Genomic DNA, 6,074 nt, shown 5'->3' on the forward strand with positions numbered 1-6,074 from the left:
CATGAAAAAAGCTTTAGGGCCCTAAGTACTAGTCTACCTTTATATTAGTGTTTAGCTGATTTAAATAAATGTTTTATTTATGGTAAAAAATAATAACATTCTTGATTTTATGTACAAAAAACAGATTAATATTTAACTGAGTTCTTCTTCTTGTAATTTGAACACATACACTCACACACACATACCGGGTAATTATAAAGGTAATAGATTAATTAATTAAATTTAAGAACGAATTGTTTGTTACTTAACTTAATATTTTATAAAAAAGAAAAGAATACATTATTTACTGGGAGACCACGTTACTCAATAAGTGAGAGTGTTGTTCAATTGTTGACTTAATGACGAAAACCAAAACTTGACAGAACATACCCCGATGATTCTATATCCTCCACATAATACGAATGTTGTCAAAAGGGTTTTATGGAAAAATAAAAGGTCCATTACTTAACCAACAACAGTTTCAAAGATATTCCATTTCCTAATACTATAATAGAGTTGAAAAGAAGTATGTAAACCTAAAAGTTACTGATAGCGTTTCTATGTAATTAAAACGAGGACATAACAGTGGTTAATCTCTTGAATGTAATAACAGCTGTTTATGGAGGGACAATTATATTAAGAAAAGGGTTGTGGTTTATATTTAGTTTAGTCAGTATTACGTCTGCTGTTCAAATCTGTCGACTCATAAAAGCTAGAACAAATCTATATCTGCCTTATTTATAATAAAAATCCATCATAAATAGAACCTATTTAAGTATGGAGCACTGAGACAAAGACACTTAGTATCCATCTATTTTCGAGAGGCGCTGACAATGACATCCATATTATCAGATTTACCTCTCAGTTAAGACGTTGCTAAGGTCTAATGTGTAAGGGAAAGGCAAAATTAAATTGTTCAAGATGAAATATCGGGGTACATCACCTTTCTACATTGCTTCAATAATTATCCTAAATTATATCTATATGATTTTAGAAATTTGCATTTAATAATAAAATAATAAACTTGTCTCCAAATCAGGTATCTCTTCTTACAAATGGCGATAGCATATTATTAAAAAAGGTTCCTTAATGTTTCAATTACTATTTATCATGTGTATAAATGATTCATTTCATTCAGAGAAAGTATTGAAATAAAGTTCAATAGATATAAAAACTATCTAATTACGTTCACATTACAAATGAAAGCACAATGAATATATAAAAGTTTCTTCCCAATAGTAGAGACAAATGCTTTTGTACTCTTGGAAAGTAGGTATTCATTAATTTATTTTTTTACTTTTTTTAAATGCCCTGTTTGATCTCAAATTAACTTTATGGATGAGTCGATTTTTACAAAACAAAATTACTTTAGATATTCAGTCGACATCTGAAGATAATATTATTTTAAATATTCAGTCGACATCTGAGGAAAATAATTATTTGGGATATTCAATCAACATCTTAAGTAAAAAATTGACTAAATAAAATTGATAGTACCTTTCATCGACTTCACGTAATCGTATAAATATTTTAAAAAGGGCGTTAAGAAATTTAAAAAAAATATTTATCTTAATTGTTAATTTGCATGTTTGCTTTGTTTTGTTTTTTAAGATTGATTTTTAGAATATTAGTTGAAATTCTAGCCCGGAAAACTATAATATTTATTTGTGTACTTGTTAAGCAATTGCTCCGGTTTATTTATATATATAAAGAATATTTAAAAAAATTGCATTTATGTAGGAAAAATATTATAGTTAAATATGTTGTGCTCGGGCCTTTACGAGACTTAGTAAATGAAATTAAAGTAAACACACTTAGTTATTATATATCTTCTTCTATTAAATACCTCACTCCCTCTGCCCCCTCTTCCGATCAGGGGTGTCACCTTCTATGTCTAAATACGGTTACTACAAATACATACATATTATTTCAAAACAATTAGCATCAAAAATAGGGAGCGAAAAGTTATATCACGACAATATATTAATGAATGGGCAAAAAAGCAAAAGGAGCGATAACAACAACCGTTTAAAACTTAACTGTTATTTTTCTCTACAAAAATTACATCCCTATGTATAGTAAATTGAAGTAGATCCACATTTTGTCTACTTTTGCTTTAGATGACATAAAAAGAGATTAACAAAGTAAGAAAGTACAACATATACATAATATAGTAAAAAATGTCGCTTTGAAAGATCTAAATAAAAAAAAATCTAAAAAACAAACAGATTCTATGAACATACTACAAGATTCAAAAAATATTTAATTACTTCTCTAAATCTTGTTAAATGAGATAAATTGCCTTCTAAGTACGAAAAAACAAAAAAAAGTTACTATAGAATCTAAAGGGAATGCAAAAATTATACATTCATTGAAAAAAAGCCATAGTTTTGAATATAAAGACAAGTTAATAGATTGTGACATTAACCCTTTTTATTACATCCACAAAAAGGATGTTAAAATTAGAGTTCACCATGTTATAGTTGGTTTAAGAGATTGTATGTTAATTTAATGGTAAATGCTTCCCATAAAAATAAAGTCTTTAATGTAAAAACATACACGCTATATCATTTTTTGAAATTGGAGTTCTATTATGGTATAGTTAAGGATGGGATTTTTGTAGAGCACGAGAAAAAGTAAGTAAACTCAAGGTATAACTGAATTAAGGCCCTTGTTAACATCAGCTGCTTTTTATATCATTGGGAGGGGAAAAAATTAATTTCTTTGATACAGTTAGTCAACTTTGCACCAGTGGCGCCAGACCCATAGCCCCCAAGAGGTCCATGTGTATCTAAAACTTAACACATCATTATAAAAAAAGAAAAGGATAGTAAATATCTATATTGTTAAAGCAAAGTGTGTATGTTCGTCGGCTTGAGATGTGGATGAGTCCGGAGGGGGTGTGCTGTAGGGGTAAAATCATTTTATTAGAAAATTTAATATTTGAAATTTAATGTATTTTGTTTCCAAAAATATAAGTTTTTGTGAATAGCTATGGATTTTTGAAAATTTTCTCCATAAAGAGTAATATTTGAAATTTTATTTTGAAATGTTTTTAGAAAAAAACTAAATTTTTTTCAACAGCTGTGGTTTTTTACATAAAAAAAAAAATACTTAGTAAACGTTTCCATTATTATTATAATGATCTGTATATAACATTTTACCAAAACTATGGTTAAGGACAATAATTTAGAATGTAGTCAAAACTCTGAATTTTTTGTAGAATAAAATTTAGATATTTATACTTCCATTTGGGGGGGGAGGGTAAGCATCGTACTGGGAGAGTAAAGTCCCCTAATTATCCCCCTGAAGTTACGGTATTCCCCCAAGAATAAACAGGTTCTCAATCGAAATAATGTTTTTTGTTTTACAGTCGTATCTATAAGGGCATATAGTTATGGAAGTAAAATGAGTATATGTGCAAGGATAGTTGTATTCTTATACAACTAGGATAAACCTATGAGTCCTGTATATATATGGACTTAAACCAAAATATAATCTGTACATTTAGGGGGAACACTACTAAAGCAACTGATTAGTATAAATACGTCCAAATATCACTCATTTTATCTTAATTTTTATTAAATCAAATTTAAATTAGTTACAAGTATGAAAAATTATTGATCAATGGACCTCTAGCTACGGACTTAAATTCACCACATATTAAGAAATTATAAATAATACCATGAGTTATTATTAAATAAATACCTATATATTTCAAGGCCTAATTAATATCATAGTGCTCATTTCTTCTCAGATTTCAATTTTTTTACCTTATCCGAAATTTTCCAACCAATTGATACTTTTTTTGCAAAAACATTTTTTTGTTCAAAATTAAACGGTGTTATGGGTTCACGACTAGGAGATTTCTTTCTTAGGCCTGTAGTGGAAGATTTAACTTAGAATAAATTCCATTGGGTCCTAATAAGCTTCAAAAAGACCATAAATGGTACTTTTATTGAACAAGACACTTGATAGCTAGACGTGTTTTTTTTTTCAATCAGGTAAAGGTTAAGAACTTTGTCATTCAATTTGTATGCATACTTCACAGGCTTTGTTTGCAAGAGATGATATGATTTTTTTACATTGATAAATTCAGAAATAATATCTTCACCATCAAACGAACGATATTTCAAAAACTTTTTTACCAAGAAGTTGTTGACTATGCACTGAATCAAATAACAGAAATAACTTTTTCATACTATCACAACAATGGACTATATCCGTATCCAAAGTGCTTTTGTATAGCTCTTGAGTGTAGAATTTTCTGTTTGCTGAATATCCATCAAGGAGTGATGCAACTGGCTCAAAACCAACAGGTGTGTCGTCATATTTGTTAATTAAGTTCTTGATCATTACATAGAGTAAAGTCTTGGTTAGTGTATCCTTTTCATGTTCTATGCCGTAAAATTCCCCTCCTGTATACCCACAAACTGTTCTTTGAGATGAAAAATATATAAATTTTGTATAAAAGAAACTTGAATTTCTTGCAGCATACTTCATTCATAATAATGATTATAATTATTTCTCTATCGTTTAGATTTTTTATTCTTTGTTCCAAATATTTTATGTTTTGATGACTAAGTCCTGTAGTGACTGTACAGCAACTTGAGAGCCTTGTAAGAATTCAGTAATTTTTTTTTTTTATAAGAATGGGCTGAAATTTCTCCTTGAAATCTCTGTTGTCCGGTAGTGTCATTTTCTCTCTTTTCACTTTGAAAAAACAAAGATTTCCTGTCAGATTTCCCTCCAGGGCTAGATTCTTTGGAGTGTGTGCATGGGGCACCTTCAAGACTTTGTCTTGAAAAGAAATCTCGTTTTCGGGTTCCCAATATCACTACTATTAAGAGCTTGGCTTTTATGGATTGTTGCTGCACTCTGGACAGATCAAGTATTCGTCTTTCGTACGTTCACAAGATCAACGAAGCAGAACGTGGTTACCCTGATTGAGGTTGATCCTCAATCGAGTCCAACAAGGACTTACACTTATAACTCCTAAGCGTGTCTCGCCGTCATTCAAGGTAACACTTTATTGTATATGTTCTCTCCTCAAGAATGAAAGAATACAGATAACAGCTTTAGAAAAAACAACAACAATTTATTCAGGCAGCAACTACGGCTTTTTGTAAGTTGCTCTTCAATTATAGTATTATTTTCGTTTATACTTATAACTACTAAAGAATCATCAGTGGTACTCTTCGACTTTCACGTATTATTAATTAATTTATACTTAAAATACTAAATCATGAAGCTTTTTAAAATAAAAAAAATCATTTTTAGATTGTAACTACATTACTCCTTAGTCATTCTTATATTATCATATTTTTTCATCCATGGTTATGGGCTTCAACCATCGCCACTAGTCGACTGAATAAATATAATAAGAAAACATTTAAAGCTAAAATGTAGATATATATGCTTTTTATAACCCACCTATTTCCTTTATTTTGCCTATTTAATCATTTGTATAGGGGAATTTATATCTGGAACAAGTTTTAGACCTAAATATCTTGGCAACCTGAGGTCTATGTTTATGAAAGCGTGCTCATCAGATTCAGCTGATAAAATTGATCTAAGAAAAATTACAAAATCATTCAGATGCTCACAAATAAGAACGCTGTGCGCCCATTATTGTGTGCCTCCGTGTCGGGCGCTTACCCAAGGACACAAATAACTCCCTAGATAAATATGCTACGAAGAAAACTTAAATGGATGTTAACTGATCCAGTGTCCTGCTATACTTTTAAAATATGTGAAATTTGTTGAAATCTCGTAATTGGAACTTGATTCATTCCGGAAAAACCAATATTTTTATCTTTTGGGCAAATTACTTGTGGCCAATATGGACAATGAGTTCCCCATCGAGGCCTTTGCCAGGTTCAGAGCTAGGTTGGAGGCTCTGGTTGAAGCTGGAGGTTGTTGGTTTGAGTGATTGACCTCACCTTGGACCCTGTTATGTAAGAGCAAAAAAATCCTGAACTACTTAATTAGTTTTGGGAAATAAATTGCAATATACGTTAGCCTTAAAAAAAATTCCGGATTTAAAATCCCCACCCTGTGTATATTAATATAAATGGAAGGTGATAAATTAATTT

The sequence above is a fragment of the Lepeophtheirus salmonis genome, chromosome 8 (assembly GCF_016086655.4).
Source record: "Lepeophtheirus salmonis chromosome 8, UVic_Lsal_1.4, whole genome shotgun sequence".
NCBI classification, from domain to species: domain Eukaryota; kingdom Metazoa; phylum Arthropoda; class Copepoda; order Siphonostomatoida; family Caligidae; genus Lepeophtheirus; species Lepeophtheirus salmonis.